Source organism: Mesocricetus auratus, unplaced genomic scaffold (genome assembly GCF_017639785.1).
Source record: "Mesocricetus auratus isolate SY011 unplaced genomic scaffold, BCM_Maur_2.0 Super-Scaffold_4256, whole genome shotgun sequence".
In the NCBI taxonomy this organism is placed as follows: domain Eukaryota; kingdom Metazoa; phylum Chordata; class Mammalia; order Rodentia; family Cricetidae; genus Mesocricetus; species Mesocricetus auratus.
This window is the reverse complement of record NW_024429182.1, coordinates 38,004,174-38,024,046: the sequence shown is the minus strand read 5'-3', so window position 1 is coordinate 38,024,046 and position 19,873 is coordinate 38,004,174. Positions and strand designations below refer to the sequence as shown.

The following is a 19,873-nucleotide window of genomic DNA, read 5'->3' as shown; positions in this document are numbered from 1 at the left end:
TAACACTGGAGTCTAAAACAATTCCCCAATCTAGCCACCAGGTAGCAGTGTCTGAGGAGACCCTTCTTCAGATGAGTAATTATTTCTTCTGCCACTTGATGGCATCATTCCATTGTTTTCAAGAGTGCTGTGATTTCCTGTTTCCTTCTAGGTTGAGCTGCTTTGTTTTCTGTTCTGCAGTTGTCACTGTCGCACAGCACACCCTCCAAACAATTATGTGTAATGTCTTCTAAGGAGAGGATGTTTGGACCAATTCATTAAAGGATATTAATCATGATTTTATTTTTTCTTTCTAACCAAGCTATACTTTTAAACCAGAAGAAAAATCTTCATTTAAAGGAAACAGAAGCGGTGTAGGATTCTTAAAATCAGTGAGAGGATTGCATGCATATATGCCAATAATGAATATATTCATTGGGGTATATACATGTGATGTCTTTGTTGTAAGGCTTCAAATTAACTTTCACAGTAATGCCATGTCGCTGGATTATATTGTAGTTTCACATTAGGAATCTTCAAACTGTACTTCCTATAGTAAAGCACGGGACTCTATATTTTCATTGTTTACAAAAACCTCTGACTTTTAAGCATTCTCACAGGATATACAACCACATTAATGCTCTAAAGTAATTGATAATTTAGAATAACTGGAATAATGCAGGAAATGTTTCAAAGTTACTAATGTATTTCTTCTGGGTTTATTTGCATCCTCATTAGCTTGACTTGATCCTAGTAGAATTCTGGATGGGCATCTTACAATACATAGGTTTAAGAGATTGTAACGTTAGGTATTGTTCTTCCGAGTGTGCAGAAAGTGTTCCTGGAGGGTTAGTCTGGGATCACACAGCCAGGGACGAAAGCAAGGAATTTCAGAGTGCTTTTTCAAGTCAGAGAGTTTATTCCACATGAAGCATTGCTTTCAGTGCCTGCTGCGGAACAGCAAATCACAGGTGACTTAAAGCCCATTAGACTGTTCTGAGGTACATCTCCTTTCCTATGGGAAAGACCTTTAATATGACACCTGTAATCTGTTCTTTAAGAATTTCATACATGTATTCATTGTGTGTTAATCATGTCCACTCTGTCCCTCAAATGTCCCCAGGCCCACTCTAGCCTCTTCTGTTCCAGCTTCATGCCCTTTCCTTTCACCCTTTCATCTCCTGGAATCAAGTCAGTGCCACCTGTATGTGGGTGGGTGAAGAATCATCCACTTTAGCAGGGGCACCGACCAGAGGTCACGCTCCTAAAGGAAACTGACTCTTCCCTTTCCAGAAGTCACTGACTACAAATAGCTACCTAGCTGGGAGGTGGGTACCTTGTGAGCCAGCCACCTCCCCATCCCTGCATGAAATATTTATCTATAGATGCCCAAGTTGTCTTTCTTTGCATTGTTTGCTAAGGCCTCCTTTCAAAGGGTCTGCTTTCAAAGCACACAAGGCTTGTGCTTAAAATCCTGAGAGTCTTTCCAACATATCAGTGCTTGTGAAGCTCACAACCACAGCAGGCTGCATAAGTGTGTAGCAGTAATTGAACATAACACCTGACTAGCACAACAAGACTCTGTGAGTGTTGTGGCTGAATGGGAAAGTCAAGATGATACTATGTGACCAAGTTGTGATTAGCTGGAAATACAGACTTGATATTAAGTTAAGATAGGATTAGCGTAAGGACACAAATGCTCAGCTAAATTAAAATGCAAAGGAATGAGGTGACACGCTATGGTCACGGGTTGGTTAGTATGGAGCCTAAGGGATAGTCTTTCTGACTTTTCCTTCTACCTTCCCATCTGTCAGCTCTGTCCTCTGGCTTGTCCCCAGGTGATCACTAGACCATTCTATGTGCCTAGAAGTCACGCTTAGATATCAGAGTGTTCAAAAGAATAAGAGATCCTCTAAATCTCCCCAAAGGCCCCAGAAGGCAACAACCTCAGGTCTCTTTGACCAGTGTTGCTTGGATACTCATTTCTGGGTTGCCAGCGGCAGGGTAATTTGATTTCCATCAAAGCTTGAACTCTTAGGCTTATCACTGAGTCACTCAGAAAAGGGGAGAATTCCCCAAGGGAAAACTTGTAAGGAGTGTAAATGGGTTTGGGCTTGACAAGCGACCCCTTCTGATGGTTTATTTTGTTCACACTTACTGGTAGTTTTGAGGAATGTGAACAAACTCAGTTACAAGAGGAGTGAGAATGTGTGTTTTGCATCTTGGGAGTTTCAGCATTTCCAGAGAACAATGGTCCACCCACCTTTGAGGTTGTGCTGTCAGCTTGGTGTCCCAGCAAATATCTTACTATTTAACCCTTCTACAGATTCCTGTAGCTAATAAAATGAATCATTTGATAGTAAATAAATATTGAAACTTCCGGGCTTTCCTTCTTTGAAGCATAGTTCGTAACTGTGGAACAGTGATCCCATGACACTGTTGAGGCTGCATACAGCTCCTCCCTTTTGATGTTAACTGTTGCTTTGTGCCTTTGACTCCTGCCTTTTTCTGAGGCTTCCTCAAGTTTTATCATCCCAGTTCTGCAGGACACGGAAGCTAGACACTTCAGAATGTTTTTGACCCTTGACACCCTGTGTGCCGAGCTGCCAGCTGCTATGGATTGTCTGGGGAATTGTCTCCTCTCTCCTGTGCTTCTGTTATTTCTCACGGAAGTCATTGGAGTCTCAGAGATCAGCAGACTCTGTTCCCTGAATTCAGCTTTTCCACAGTCTGACATTTGAAGTAGGGTCTCGGTTTTGCTATTTTTTACTTTTATTAAATATTCTGAGAGGTAACCTTTCAGTAACCTATATTTGCTTTTTAGTACACTAGAATTACATGGTGCTCATGAAACCTAAAGAGGCTAAAATGGTGGGAACTAACTACCAACTGCAGAGAGAGCATTAATTAAAGTGTCTCACAGCTAAATCTTCTCTATTAAGGAGATAAATTAGAACTGTTGGAGTTTACAGAGGCCAATTTTGAGATGGCAAAATAAATCCTATTGTTATTCATACCCTGAAAGTAGGTTGATGTAATTGTAGGCAAATGCCAGTAAATTCGGTGAAGCCAGTTATTTATATAAATGCCTATTAAATGGGGACAATTCAGTCCTTGTTGTTGTTTGTTAAAAGCATTGTTTGCATTTCTTTTTATTTCCATTTAGTTCCAATCTGAAGTCCATGGACCAAGTTCATGAAGGGGCCAGGCCTTAAGGACTACTGTTTACTATGTATGCAATGGTCCATTGACTAATCTCTCACTTCACTCACTTTTCTCCATTCAAAATCCAAAATTTGAGCCAGCAAGATTATTTAGAAGGTTAAAGCCCTTGATACCAAGCCTGATAGTCTGAGGTCAAATTCCTGGACCCACTTGGTATAAAGAGGGAACCATCATCAGGCCTCCACAAAACATGCCACGGGACACCCCACCCCAACCACACCATGTCACACACACATGCACGGGCATTAAAATTTATTGCATTTTATTTAATCATTTCCTTTTATTATTAATACAACTATTTATTTAAAAACATTTAAATAAAAATGTAATGAAAATTTAATCTAAAATGTGACCAATGTTGTTCCTAGATTTGACAAATGTGCTTTTTTTCTTAATTTTTAAAATATATTTTGAAGATTAAAAAAAAATCTAGCCACCAGGGGTAGATCATGAAACACTCTTTTGTTTGTTTTTCCAGGCAAGGCTTTGTGTAACTAGTTCTATAGACCAGGCTGGTCTTGAACTCACCTAGATCCATCTGCCTCTATTCTTAATAATGATAGAGCTTGCATTTCAGAAATTACTTTTCTACCTTGTTGATCAGATCACTCACTCTAAGGAATATCAGCCAACCAAATAATTTACATTTTCCAGTAATCACTTTCCGGAGCCTCCATTTAAGTACCATTAAGGAATGTAATGTCTTAAAACATTGCTCAGAACCTGGACCATGCTTATATCTTCTCTGTCTACTGGTAATTTGAGATTCTGACTCACTGAGAAAATAAGAGCCAGTCTTAAATAATGTGACTGAATCATCTTAACTCTGCTTCTCTGCTGGAACTCTCCCTGCCCCCACTGGGCAGCCTCTTGCAACAGCCTCTCCAAGCCTGTGAGCTTTGACATGCTTATATGTATTCTCCTGGCCCTTGGGGCCACTGCCCTTCTAGTTACCAAGACCTTTGAACCCTTCTAGGCCATCCCTGAAGCCCCTAATCAACCAAAAGCCCATTCAGGCACCTTTAACCTCCTCATGTCCTCTATTGCTGACTTGAATGAAGCCAATGCACTCGAAAGCTCTCCTTGGTTCTTGCATATTTGCTTCATCTGTGATCTTAAACAGCTGAGGCTATATTCTTGCTTCCTCGGGAATACCCATGAGGTGCTCCATGGATACACTGACAATCTCTGGACCGTTGTGATTGTCACACCTCTGCTCACGTTGTTCTCCCAACCATCCTGAGCTCCTGTGTCCTGCTCATCTTCCACAATCATCTTTAGTGCCATTGGCTCTCTCCTAACATGAGTCAGAAACAACCACACATGCTCTATATGACTCGGTTATATCCCTTAGGGTGACCATAGTACTTTACTCCCCACGTTGTCCAGTGTGTCACTTTCACTTTTTCTTTGTTAGATTCTCACCCCTTTTGCTTCCTAAAGCACTTAGCAGAACTCTGTGTTCATAATAGGAACTCCAAGGCATTTGCAGAGATGGAATTACCTGCTGTTCAAAGGGTTTATGTTTAAAGTGATCTTTGCAGTATCTTTGAAATGTATAAAGGGAAATAAAATATACTTCAAATCACAAAGAGAATGATATGAGGAGCGTAATTAATAATTATGAAAGCAACATGTTCATATCAGGAATAGTAGCAATACTAGCAATGGTAGGCTTATTTTTCTTGACAGGTTCTGAATTGAATACTGCATGAGTCAATTTTTAGGCGGACGACACACATAACATCCTTGTTTCAAAATTTATGGTCCTTCTCTGGCACATCATTCTGTTGACAAAAGTCAAGCCTAAATTGACAGGTCCTTCTCTCCATTTGATCTGATAACAACTGAGTTTTCACAGTGCTGCTGAGTTTATCCAAGATGTCTCTCTGATGCTGGAGCCTAGGTATTTCCTAAGTCAATTGGCCATGTCATAGACTCAGTCCCTAGACCTGGTAGTCCCCATGGAGATGTTTGCCAGTGATGAGTGAACAGTCCTCTTCTGTGGCATTAGTGATCTAATCTGAGTGTCCATGTCCTTGGGATACTTCATCTACAGTCATAACATGCTTTGCACATATTCCAGTACCCTGTACTTTTGAAGATGAGCCCTGACATACACCTGAAATACTGATTTCCACATTTCTCTGCTGCACTAGTGATATTTAAAACTGTTAATAAGATATGGCTTCCCTAGTTGTCACATTGGCAATGCGGGTTAAGGTTCTGTCTTGAAATCTCCTTCTGAAAGCAGTAACACATGAGTCACTCTGACTCTCCATGGTGAACAGTGCTGGATAGCACTGAGATGGCTGATGAAGTGATGCCCAGGATAAAACCATGGGAGCTACATTTTTCCCTTGAATCTTGAAATCTAATATTAGTCCACACAAAGTCCAAACTTACCTGTTTCTTAAATGTTTAAATGTAAGACAAGTGTACTTCTCAAGATGCTTCTATCTTTTCCAAAAGTAGCTCACAGTTCCTGACATTTCCAACCAATGAGATAATGAAGCCTCAATATACTATACCCCAGAACCCAAACAGAAAAATTATCAGCTGGACACAGTTTCCATCTGGAGGTATTTTTATTTGCTGAAATGACTAAAGTTTTTGGCTAGATATTGTCAACGACCCTCCTGAAAGTAGCTACCAGAAGCAGCAGGAAGAAACTTTGTATATTTGATGGTCTACACAGTAGAGAAGATTTCACATTTAAAGCCATGAAACAAGGAAGTTGTGGAGCGCTGCACTGAAAAGTCTACTTGCAAGTTCCTGAATTTAGTAGAAATAAATAATGCTTTATCTACTTACATCCCTGGAAAGAAATGATACTTTGTAGGCAATTTCCTGTTTTTAATTTTCTTGGGTATATTGTAAGTTAACTGGGAGCATCTTGTAAGCTTTTTATCTTTGCAAAGAAATAATTTACAGAGTAGTCAGGGTTCACCAAAGGTCTAATGATTTGACAAGTGATGAAAGTGTGGTCTACATCATAGTAAATTTTCAGCATGGAAAATTTAATATCCTATTAGAAGACAAAAGAGTTCATTCAGTTCAAAATTTGTACATGGATAGAGATGGATTCCACCTGTATGAATGTCCTTCGGCAGACCTATCGTCGGATGGGTAGATTATACATCCTTTTAGTTTGACCTGTGAATGTCAATATTTATCCCCACTTAGGCAATTCCATTCTGCTTACTTTTATTTATTTACTTATTCATTTGCAAAAGTCTTCAAGAGAAAAAATTGCCATCTTAAACTCTCATCATCAAATCAAGGAAGATACATTCATTGCTGTTAAATTTTGGGGGTGTTTAATGCAAACATTAAGATGTTGCCACTTTCATAAACTATCTGTACCAGAGACAATAAAGACTTGGATAAGATTAGCTGAGTAAAGTCATATGGTGCTGATGCTGGCTAACTGCCATGGCCAGAATGATTTAACTCACTGATTCAAGACATTTATCTAACACTTATTCTAGTAAAGGGCATGTCAAATAAATCATAAGTCCTACCCTCCATGCACTTGGAGCCAATGTCCCCACCAAGATTCTAAAGATGTGGGTTGTAACTGATGTGGGGGGGTCATGAAAAATTTGGTCACAGTAAAAGCTATCTAAAGGCATCAAAAACTAATTCACTATCCAATGTCTAATGAATCTGAGCTTCTTCAAGTGGCAGCAAATTGAGTTATCACATGACTCCATTGAAGCTTTGCTTCTAGACACAGAACATGTCCATTTTTGTAGTGCACATGCCTATGGCACAGTAAAGAGCACTGCTTGAAGTACCTCAGCTGAGGTCTAGACTGTCTGTGTTAGGAACTGAAGTGTTTCTGTACATAAAAGGGTTCCTGCTCTTATGGTAATATAGTGGCCACATTATAAAACAAATAGTTTAAAATATTTTTCTGTTATCATTCCTCAGCATGTATCAGATTAGCACATCTATAGATTGTGTTGTGTTTCGATCTTCAGTTTTTTAAAACTTCTGTGTGAGTTGCTGACAGCATTCTCATAATAAATAGCAAAATAAAATTTCAAGTTTCTTAAGTGATATGCCAAGCATATGCCTGCCATTTTGTATTTTGTATTTATGTGAAACAGTTATCTCAGTATTGATAATGATAGAAACAAAAAATACTATAGATGATTCATATCCAACAGTACAAAGCAAGGATTTAATTCCCCAAGTAAAAATGAATGAGCTTGATATCTCATAAGTGGGTAAACTTTAAACTGCTTTCATCTTAAATAGATGGTAAAATAATATGTACACCAAAAATTGTCTAACAATTAAATTTGTTAGGGTTTACAGAGCTGCAAAAGGATAGAGCTTTTCCTGCATGCAGGTGGCACTTGTGGGGAACTCTGAGAGAAATACCAAGTTTCAACTTGCTGGGCTAAAATATTAACGCATGATTCATGAAGATTCCATTTAGTTTGCATTAACAAATATTTGTGCAGCAGCCTTTGCTTGGGTAAATGTGCTCTTATGAGATAGAACATTCACCTTTAAATGCATGACTTCTTATACATCATGTGCAGAAGACAATGGTTTTTAATTTATAAAGCTCAGCCTTCATTAATTACATGAGCTTTTCTGCAGTGTCCTGTGAATATCTTGCTTTTGCATAATAAGAGCATTTGTATATACTTAATTTCAAAATATCCATATGAGTGGTGAAAGAGCTTCATGGACTCAACTGTGAACATTTGTAGGATGTTTTATCTACAAATAAAACAACAGATAGCTTAGTATTTAGTTGAAATGTGAATTTATTTTCAAAAGTGTCTAGAATAATTAAAATTGTCAAAACCAGAAAATATTTTATTCCACTACCTTTTTTTTTCATTTGGAAGGAGATCCAGGCATTAGAAAATGTGCCTCATGCATTTCTTCTTAGTGGAGAGGCAGCTTGGGTATTTTCACTGTAGGCTGTATTCTGAAGGTCTACAGGGACACTTGCTTTTCTCAAACACACTGAAAAGTAAACTTGGAAGAAATTTGACACTGCCCATTTTATATTCATGCTTTGCCTAGCTAAAATATAGGATGTGTAATTAAATGATTTGTAAATAAAAAAGCTTCCTATTTATATTCCTATGCACCTGGGCCCCATACAGTATTCTCAGATAAAAAGGGGTCATGAAGGGGGAATTTTAAGAAGCTTCTGTCTGGCCAGCTTCAATTTCCCTGGCAGTCATTTTTAAAATTATAACAAGGATAAAATTACCCACAAAGTCTGAACATTAATTTAGTGATGAGGTAGAAAAATGTTTTGAAATTTATAAAATAAAGCATCAATAAAAAAATCTAGTACAGGTGGGAAAGTGGTACATCCAAGATTCAGCCTGGTTCATTGATTGAGAATATTCACATTTATGTAATGAGTTCCAAAACCCATGACATTATCCTTCTGAGTTTTATTTAGATGCCATAAAACTATCTTCAGTTAATCCTTGAAAAAAGAATAAACCCTACAGGCAAAGAAATTATTATATGGAAAATGTTGTGAATAAATTCCACGGGCTGCTCTAATTAATTTCATTTAGTAAATATAATAAAATACCTTTCTAATTTGACAAAAACATGAATCGGCAAAATCCTTTTTGAGAGAGAGAGAGAGAGAGAGAGAGAGAGAGAGAGAGAGAGAGAGAGAGAGAGAGAGAGAGAGAATTATTATATAGCCTTGGCTAACCTGGAACTCACTTTGCAAACCAGGCTGGCCTTGAGCTAACAGAGATTCACCTACTTCTGTCTCCTAATAATTGGGATTAAAGATGTGTGTTACCACAACTAGTGCCAAAGCCATCTTTGAAAATACCAATTCACCTATATCATGCTGATTTAGATTAGTTTAAAGCACAAATTTTATGCTTTGAACTACAGGGCAATCAGCAATATTCACAAGCATTCAAAAGTGCCCTAGACGTTAAAATTGGAAGAGCTATGTGTTTTCAAGTATTTATCTGTGGAAAACTTTGCAAAGCCTATCAATAATTATGTTAGCAAAGCTGTTCTGTTCTTCTACTGTGGGAAGTACAGTCAATAAAAAATGGATTAAAGCTAAATTTCACCATGTGAAATGTTAAATATTCCATATTTGGTGTGTTTTGCTGCTGTTATTCTTTTATTTTCAAGGGAAGGAGGATGAAAACACCATCTTGGCAGAGATGTGTTTTCTCTGATGAAGTCACACTTCAATAATTTAGCACAAGATCATTGGAATCTCATTCCATTGTGTTTTGTTGGCCACAGATTCAGTTGGTAGAAGGCCTTGTCAATGAGAATATTCCTAGAACAAGGCCTGGGATGTTTTTAAAGGTGTCATTCAAAAGTAGCATCAATACTCTTGAAATGCATTGGGAAGATGGGAAATCTCAAATGTCTCCTGCAGAAAAAAAGATGGTTGTATGAGGCAATTTAAAGATAAGTTGGTAAAGCATCTATACTCATGAAAATATCCCAATTTCCTTGGTCATCTTCACATGTTCTCATTGTTTAAAGTTTTACAACTTAGAAATACATTGGGTTTATAAGGTCCTTTTAACAAATAAATGGTCCTTGCCAGTAAATTACATATCATATCCACCTTTGTATTGATAATATTTAACCATGGAGAATACATAAGAGCATTTTCTTAGGAATAGGATGAAGAAAGGGGAGTTGCTTTTATTTGGTTGGTTCATTTTTCTTCACTGTGGGGACCTGATAAGTGAGGTCTGAGGAGACAGCCACAACTAAAGAATGACACCAAATTAAGGAAGGAGGACATGACAGTCCATGTGAGAGGAAGAGGAAGTTGTGATTGACTCAGGAGAGTCATGAGGCATACAGGGGAGGAAAGCAGACAGTCCCCAAAATCTCAGACATCATCGTTGGTAGGCATTGTTTGTGATGCGTGTGAAATCGAATAAAAGCAGGATTGTTGAGAGTAAAGTGAGTGACCTAACACACGTGTGCCTGGCTACTTTAACCATTTCATAGGAATTTACTGAGAAGCACGGTAGAAACAGAAAAGGAGTTGCTTTTGAAATGTGATGAATTTCGGCTAAACGTTTATTGCAATGAGCATTCAGCAGTTTGAGAGGTATAGCCTACCCCTCCTACATGGAATATAAAGGATAAAAATCTGCCAATCATCTTTTGGACGTTTTCTGTCTTTTGCCTGGGGGTGTGTTCAATTCCATAACAAAATGCTGCCAAACTGAAAAGAAAAATACTAAGATTCATCAGAAACATATATATTTTATAGTATGAAATTTATCTTCCAGACCATCTAATAAATGAAAATATAAAATGTGCACTTCCTGTTACTATCCACATGTTTTTAGCCAGCCATTTTGTTAGAGGATGAAGCAGGCTTTTTTAAATAAAATGCTGGTATAATATAAGACTATTAAACTCGCAGACAGAAGTCTGGGGAATTGCTTGTGTCGAATTGAGCCTACCCAGAAACCTTTCTCATACTTTCCTCCCTTATTCAGACAAAGGAAAGAACATTTCCCCCAAGAGCATGAGAAGGGTTTGCATTGGTCAGTATTATAGGTGGAAAAGTCTCACACCACAGTACCCATCTTTTACACAGCTCACAAAGCTGTTTCAGTAATACCTATCTTAATGTTATCAATTGTCTTCCTTTAGCCAAAGCATGCATAATTTCTTTAAGGTTGAACATCCTATCTATCTGCATCTAGATCTACACTTGGGTATCCTCTATATGTACATGTATATATCTCATAGATCTGCCTTGGAGTGTGAGAATACAATTCATTCTCAGAAGAGCCTCTAGAGATTAGGGAAGCAATCTAGGATATAGGAATCACAAGTAGACATTCTCGCCGTCAGTGAATATTGTTATTACACAATATTATTTACATACTATGTTTTATTTCTTTCTGCAAATCTAGGGTAGAAAGGAGGAGTAAAGACAAGAGGTAAATGATAGGCTCTTGTGGTTGGAAGAAACAGGACAAATTGAACCATGTCACCTCAGTTTATGGAAAAAGAAGTTGGTACCTGGAGCATTTAAATGTTTTACCACAGTACACATTAAGATGGTTGTGCATCTAACTCTAAAAGTTAGATTGTCCAGCTCTCAACCAAGAGGTCTTTCCAAGAACAAAGGAATCAACAAATTGAGTGTAGGGTAAGTAATCTATGTGTCGCTGGATATATTTTTGGGTTATGCCTGTTAACTTGCTATACTGTAGACCATAGAAAGTTGCTGGGATATTTATTCTTTACAGTTACTACTTGAGGCCATTTTATAAGACAGACAGATAATATGCTTTTCTGGTAAATTAAGCATACATTTTCAACACATGAGGAAGTAATGAAGCATGTAAGAAACTCACAACTAAGTACATACTGTCCTACTACAATAAGGATTATATTTGCCTTCATGGAGGATGCCCAGAAGCAGTTTGCCTCAACCGAGAGAGACTTTTACAACTCTAGAAACCTGATTTTTTCAGTATCCAGAATTTCTGGGAAGCTTATCCATTGTCACCCCTTTGTATGCTTTACCATTAAATATTCAGATGGAATATCTGAATCGTTGCATCCCATACCTAAGGAAAACAAACACTTAGCAGTAATTTCCAATGTAATTAAAGTGATTTACTGAAATTATATCATCAGAGCAACAAACTGATCCTATTAGTGATCAGAAACTCTGGAAAATGTAAATCATGAAGAGTATGCTCTGAATTTACTCCTATTTCTCTGGCTCATCTGTGAGTAAGGCTGCATTAGCTAACTTAATTGGTCATCATTTGCTCACTTATTCAACATACATAGATTATGTGCTATATACACTGTGGTACTATGGTATGCAAAGAACAAATAATGGATCTTACAATATAATTTAGGACTCAAATAATAGCTTAGACTGTATTGTGGAAAGCCACAGTGAAGGTTTAAAGAGTGACTGGACAGAGGAGGAAGGTCCTAATGGAATGATGGGCAGAAAGGTCTCTTTGATGAATGGTGATTTTGAAGAGAGTTTAGAGCCAGAGAATAAGGCAGTCTTGCAGCTGAAGTACTTGCCAGAACTTTCTCTGGAGTTGGTAGCTTTGTAGCAATTGCTTGTTTATTATTAGGGCTTATTTGTTTTATTTTTTGTTAGTTTAATTCTTGAGGCAAAGTCCTACATAGCTCAGACTAGCTTCAAACTATGTAGCATAGGCTAGCCTTGAACCAGTCCTCTTGCCTTCACTTGCCAAATCCTGGGATTACAGCAACACACTATTATTCCCCATTTAGATAAGAATTTGTGAAAAGATGTGTGGAATCCAAATAGGAGTGTGAATATTTGGTTTTACAAATCCCCAAATGGATGGCAGCTATTGTGAAGAAATCAGGTTGGTATGCACTGAACTGTGTGTCCTTCCAACGCACATGCTGCTGACATAAGTTTTTCATGTCTCAGGATATGGCTATAAATGAGGTGAGGCCTTCAAAGGAACAAAGCTGAAATGACATTGAGGAAGGCCCCAATCTAGTGCAACAGGTTTTCTCACAGGGAGACTAAGACTCAGACAGAAATATAAGAAAGACCTAGAGAAGACAGGAAGAGAAAACAGTACAAAAACATCCTCTGCAACTCAAGGAGAATCTTCAGAAGAAATTAATGCTGCCAGCAGTATCTTTAATTTGTAGCTTTCAGAATCATGGTATCTGTGGGGTTCAGGTTGGGATTCTATTGTCTAAGTCCCCAAATCTTTAGCGCTTTGTTCTGGCAGCCAGGGCAAAATGCATATGTTATTCAGAATCTTCCAGTATGTTAATCAGTGCTACCATGACAGCATTAGCAGTGATTCCAGCATCTTGTTGTCCCTGCCCTTATGAGGTTCCCTCACGCACTGAACTGTGTTCCTGTCTGTAACCGATTAAAAATTAGGTGCCGCCAAGGCTGAATCACATAAGACACTGTGGCATTGCCTTGTTTTGTCATGGCTCACTGCCTCTGAGGAAAGTCAGCTGCCCCATTGTAAGAACATTGTAGCTTCATATAGAGACTCTAATGTTATAAAGAACTCAGACTTTGACAGCTGGGCATGCTAGTGAAAAATCTCTAAAGGCCCCCCCAGATCTCCAGGACCCTGGCTGCAGTCTCAGTACACATCTTGAGTGAGACCCTACCCTGGCATGCTACATGGTTTTCCTGACCTATAGGGATTGTCCTATAATAACTGTATATTGTTGCCATAAACCACTAGGTCTGCTGGCACTTGGTTCTGTAGCAACCGATTAGTAATATAAAAATTAAAGAGAAAAGGACAGGGCAATGTAGCTACCTTCCTTCTGGTAAATCTGAAAGTGGGTCAGCAGGATTTCATTCAGCCTGAATTAAAGGAAAAGACTTGAGCCTGGGGTGATATTTTAAAGGCCCAGCTGAATTTTTGTCTAGAGAGTCTTTAAAAATCTGGCTGTTTCCAAACTCTGTAAGAATTTCTGATGATAATCACACCTAAAAATCATTTAACTGTGAGTTAAAGCACATTTTTTCACATCAACTTCTGTGTTCAATTTAATGTGGAAGATGACAATTTTCTCCAGTTTCCTAGAATTTGTATAACTTTCTAAAATGATCAAAGCTCTTCCCCAGAAGATGCATGCAATAGTGGCTTTTGTTTTTGATGCAGATGATGCCTTTGAAAATTAAAACATGAGTCTTTCCCATCCTAGCATGCCTTTTAATTTGCATAGACTACCTATATCAGGAACCAAACAGTTGACAAGGTCTACACACAATTAAAATGGTTGTTTACTAGAAGATCAATGTTTGATACCGAAACTTTAATTGTCAAATCGAACCTAGAGAGAAGGGATATGCTTTTGGCTATCTGAGAGAGCAGCTTTTACAAAATGGACAGTGAAAGTCCGTCGTTGGCATAATGAGGACCTACTCTTCTCCTGCTAAATCTTGATGCAAGCATAGGAGGGTGTGGGGAAAAACTGATCAACAGGCAATATGTACAGTTAGGGTAAGAGGCTCTGATGTTCTACTGCACAGAGGGTGACTATTGGTGGTAATACTATGCTAGCCATTGCAAAAAGAAAAATGAAGGGATTTTATAAGATTTACCATACAATTATAAATGCATTAAGGCAGCAAGTTTAAACTGATTTAAATATTATGACATATATGCACACTTCAAAATAATACACAGAACCCCCTCATATACACATCTTCATGTTTTATGTATCAGGTGTAAATACATTTTCAAAAAGGACATAATACTTATTTTATCTGGAAAGTAGATTATCTCTTAACTAGGACCATTGGTTACCTGATCCTATGCTATTTGGGTAAGGACATTGCACATTATTGACCAGTGGAGCAGGAGTTTCAAATGAAAAGCCTGGCAAGTCTTTTCCTAATTTCAAGTGCCATTTTCATTTTATCTGTAGAGTTGGGTACTTAGAGTAGGTCACTTTTGGATAAAGATGTGCGAGTACAAACAGCAAATATGAGCCTGCTTGTGGAAGGAAAGCCATGTATGTGGTGACCCAGCTGCTAAGCGTGATAAGGGCTAGAAAGTTGACTAATCACAACACAGGCCAGGGAAGTAGAAAGATAAAGTTAAATATAGAACAGGAAGAAAGAACAGGAGAGGTTAGAGAGTGGGTACCTTCACACTGGATCTGATTTCTGAGGTCTTTGTACATCAGAGAAGAAATGGGGTAAAGAAAATTGACACATATTCTTGCAGTGAACATATTAGGGAAAGCAACTTCTATTGCTTTCAGTTTGACTTCTGATTCAACCATGTACGACTCGGTAGTATGACCTTGGCAGGGCCATGGACAGCACTAGTACCTATCCATTGGTAGATGGCAACTCAGATCTCTCTAGACTCCATGTCCTCTTCCTTGGGTTATACACACTTACATCAGTATCTGCTTGACCCCCACTCTCTAAGCTGGCAGGCATCTTTGACTTACCCAAGAGCACAGCATTTCTTTGGAGTCCTTTTTATGTTCAATACCGGAAAGGAAGTAATATGAATACATAATGTAAGTAATCTGATTTTAAATCTGTTATGTAAATCTATAAGTAGTTACATATCTGTATCTGTAGATATTATAAAGCATACATAAAAACAATTTACTATTTTTACTGTAATAAATGATTACAAACTTAGAAGCACAGTAGAGTACAAAGTGTTTCTCTAAAATGCTGGGTCAAATCTCCTAAAATGGATCAAGAGAGCTACCCTCAGGTGACTGCTCTAGGGGACAACCTGTACTGTCATGTTCTAAAGAGGTCATCTGTAGTTCTTGGTTCCTTACTAGGAATATAGCATCTTGCTGTTTCTTTCTGTGTCTTTTACCCTCTGCTTCTGTTATTAAACTTCCTTGTCTGACTGTGACCCTCCTTCTGCCCTCTTATAAGGACTGTCAGAATTACACTAGGTCTCCCAGATAATCCAGGATAATCTCCCCATCTCAAGAGCCTTAACTGAGTCATATCTGCAAAGCATCTTTTGCTGTGGTGGGGGGTAACATACAGGCTCTGGACACAGAGTGTGGACACCTTGGGGGTGGGGAGCTGTTATTCAGCTTCTCACAGTGTGCACATTAACATATTATATATGGCACCCTATTCTCTCTACCATGGCTGGGGACTTCAGATGGCTCATACTGGTGAAGTTGTGACTCTGGAACCCAAGAAAATTTAAGCATAATATTTCCTTTCTTTCTTATCCCAAATTATTCTTGTCTGTGATGTGGGTAATTTGAAGTTTGCCTTTAAAATGTGAAGAAGAGACAACCCAAAAGTTATGACAGGAATATGTGCTTTGAGACCTGGGGCTTAGAAAGCACTGAACAGCCTTTGCCATCCTGAGGTCTTGGAAGCCTGACTGAATCCTTAGGTGGTCTTCAATTCAGATCCTAGTAGAACCTCGCTGCCTTACAGTGTATGCAGATTGGGATCCTAATGATGGAAATTCATGGACCGCCTGTGCCAACTCCATGCTGTGAGTGTGGAAATGGTTCTGATGGAGACCTGGATCAAAAGACTGTGTATATCTGCTTATTAAAGTTGTCTGTCTCTGTTACCAGAATGTGTGTGTGTGGGGGTAACTATGGCCAGTAACACCGAGAGCTCATATCTCTGCTTTGCTTTACCCCACCAAACTACAAAATGCATGCAGGATCACATGTTGAGTTTACAGATGACACATGATGCAAAATCACTGGGATTTAATAACTTTAACTTCTAGATCCTGGTCTTTAATAAGTGTCAAGCAGCCTATAGAGACTGAAATGTTTTCAGCTACCATAGAGTGGGGTCAGGGAGGTTTATTTTACATCTTTAATGAATTCCTCATTTGGACATTATCTTTTTATTATCAGTGTACTTCTCAAACTCACCTTCTAGTAACATATCTTCAGCATATTCTACAGGCTCGACACACTGGTAGGAGCCTTGATCAGATAAGATGAATTAATCATAATTCTAGCCTTTCAAGAACTAACGGTCCTTCAAAGCATATATTACAAATAGAATTATTGCCTCAAATCTAAGGGGTAGGGAGACCAACATTGAATTTTATTCAACTTTAAGCAAGTTGGTATACATACTTTGTTATAGCTATAGGCAGCTTCATCTTCTAGACCATCATTTCTCTTCATCCATCGTCCTTGCTTTGGATACCATGTTTTTATTCCTTGGTTTGTCTCACATAACCTCTAAACTTATTTATCCCTTCATGAGTTCTCAGAAGTTATATCCCTATATTCAAAACATTAATCTGTCCAAGACTTGCTGCCATGGCCACTTATCCCCTTATCATGTCATGGAATAAGCCCCACGTTGCCTACCAGCTGAAGACACACATGGAAATTGAACAGCATGGCTCTGGTGAGTTCAGACTTACAAAGGTTAAACACACACCAGCTCCCTGAAGTGAAAATAAAGACCCAATGACAATATTTTTCATATTGTATTATATTAGATTAAATAAAATATTAAAAGAAATCCAGAATGAAAATTTGTGTATATCCCAGTTTGCTTCCTATGACCCATGACTACAATAAATATGAAGAGGAATGGGTTCATTTGTCTTACACATCTAGATCATAGTCCATCACTGGGGAGAAATCAAAGCAGAAACTCAAGCCGGAACCTAGAGACAGGAACTAAAGCAGAAGTCATAGAAGAGTGCTGCTTACTGGGTTGGTCTGCATGCCTTGTTCAGCTTCTTTCTTATACCACCCAAGTCAATCTGCCCCATGGTAGCATCACCCACAGTTAGCTGCCTCTCCACATCAATCATTTATCAAGAAAATACCCCATAGATATGCTGTAGTCCAATATAACAGAGGCATTTTCTCTGTTGAAGTTCCCTCTTTCCAGACAACCTTAGCTTTGTCAATTTGACAAACTAAGCATGTGGGGGGACCAGAACCAGAATAACTATGTAGCAGGGGAAGGGAGAGGTAAACCTAATTAAAGTACAGGACCTACATGTATGTAAATATCATAATTAAACTTACAGTTTTTACAACACATATGTCCTAATAAATAAGAATTCAAAATTATGGTTTTTAAAATATTGCTATTAGCACATTTCTGGTTGTGTACACAAAACACATATTTTATACAGCATTAAAATTTAAAATCACACTAAATCATTATTTTGTATAGCCTTGCTGTAGGGCATCAACTTTTCCAGTAAATGGATAGATAATAAATTTTTTTTGGCTTGGATCACAGATGAGCTGTAATGGATGACTGTGGCTCTGTGGCTCTCCATTTGAGAGTAGACCAAGACAGGGATTGTGATGATTCAAATGGTTTATAGATGCTGGATCTGGAACCTAAAGCAGTGACTAAAGCCAGCTGAGTGATTCAACGTTAGCTTATTTTCTGACTTCTGAGTGCCTCTGCTGGAGTCATTGTAACTCATGAGCACCTGCATGCATCTACTGAGGATCCCAGGAATGCTCTTGTTATTAACTTTTAATAATTAAATTATATTAATTTGAATTGATATGAAAACTTTTGTTTTCATACCAGTTTCCTGTACTTGTACATACACAAATAATTATATTTTGCTCAGCTTTGCACCTTTCATTACCCTCTGCTGTCCCCTCTCCCCTTACAAGTTGTCTTCATCCTCCCAGCCCCCCTTTCATGTGGAAGAAACCATGTGCTATTTTGTCTTTTTAACCCCCACCACCCTCTCTTTAACCTCTATCACCCTATTTTAATGTCCCCTCTTTCCTTCAGTCCTCTTTCTATCATAAATGCTTTTAACTGGCTTGTCTTATACCTTTTAATTGTCTCAGAATGCAAGCTTACACAAAGACCACCCGCTAAGAAAGTAATGAAAATGAGGAATTCCTCTACTGACAGATCATTAAAACAAAGGACTGCTGTATGAAGAAGCCATGGGAATCCCAAGACGGTGTGTGCTATTTCAGAAAATGAGTAGAAAACAAAACAACCTAAGGTTTTGGCAGAGTACAGAAGGGTGTGGATGGGGAAGGCAAGGATGTAAAGTTTGCTAGCATTTCTTCCAGAGTACTTTAAAAAGTACGGGAGGGTGGGCATCTACTTTGATATGTAGACCCTACCTAAGGCATGTATTTTCTTTATGTGTTCTTTAAAATGAGCAAAGTGTTAACTAAATTCATTTTACAAGGAGATAATGAGTTAGGAATGTTAAGTGAAGTGTTCAAATGAACACAGCTTTCAAGAGGCAGAGCTATGATTGGAGCTGGGATCTTCCCAAGATTAAAGCCCGTTCTTTGCTAATCTATATTGCTTCCAACTGTCCTGAATGTTTACACTAAAGTCTCAGGAAAGCCATCAACAGAATCAATGTTATTTGGCCTTTGAGTTAGTAAATAGTCCTAGTGGGAACACATGGCTTGAGATCAGCCTTCTTCTCTAACTTGCCTATTTAGATGAACGGATAAACTAAGAATCAGAAATAAGGCTTTTAAAAAACTAGACAGCAGTATTAACTACAGTAGGTAAAGTGGAAATAATGATAATTACTATCCATTATCCTACTATCCCAAAGGCAGTATTTTATAACATTTCATAGACTAGACATTATCTGTACTAAGCATGGTTGGTGTCAAATGTAGTGTTAATGGTTCTTTCTATACTATGATCGACTCTTGAGTTCAGAGACTTAGTTCTTATGTTCATGTTATTATCCAGTTCACTAGACGTGTAAATATGTACACCAAACAGTGAGAGAGGATCTTATACCAACTTCTTTGTCACTAGTGTAAAGTCTGGGTCTGATGATTTTAAACATTTTTTCCCTTGTACTTCAGGGACAGTCAAGAAGAAGCGTTCTAATGACTTTGAGCTTTTAGTAAAATCAATTCCAGGGAAGTATAGCTTCGAGTACAGGCAGAGCTTTCTAGCCAATAGCGGGTCACTTCTGGTTTCTAATCTGGGGGTTAATCAAAGGTTTTAGCCTTTGATTTGCTCTCTGAGCCCTATGTGTTATCCATGGCTTTTGTGGCTCATCTGTAATCTCTGTGGAGCAATGTGATGTTGCCAAAGGCCCCAGATCCTCCTGGTCCACTGCTTGAAGACCTAATACTAAATCAGTATCTAAGATAGCTCCTGCAACTCTGGAAAGATGTTTTAGTACTTTTGTCAAAAAAAAGCCCTCTG

The 19,873-nt window shown here is 38.3% G+C and overlaps 1 protein-coding gene across 1 annotated transcript in view; it reads left to right on the top strand.

Moving 5' to 3' along the window:
• The window catches only part of Trpm3 (transient receptor potential cation channel subfamily M member 3), an 866,780-nt gene that overhangs the window by 269,742 nt on the left and 577,165 nt on the right, over window positions 1–19,873 (top strand). The window lies entirely within an intron of this gene.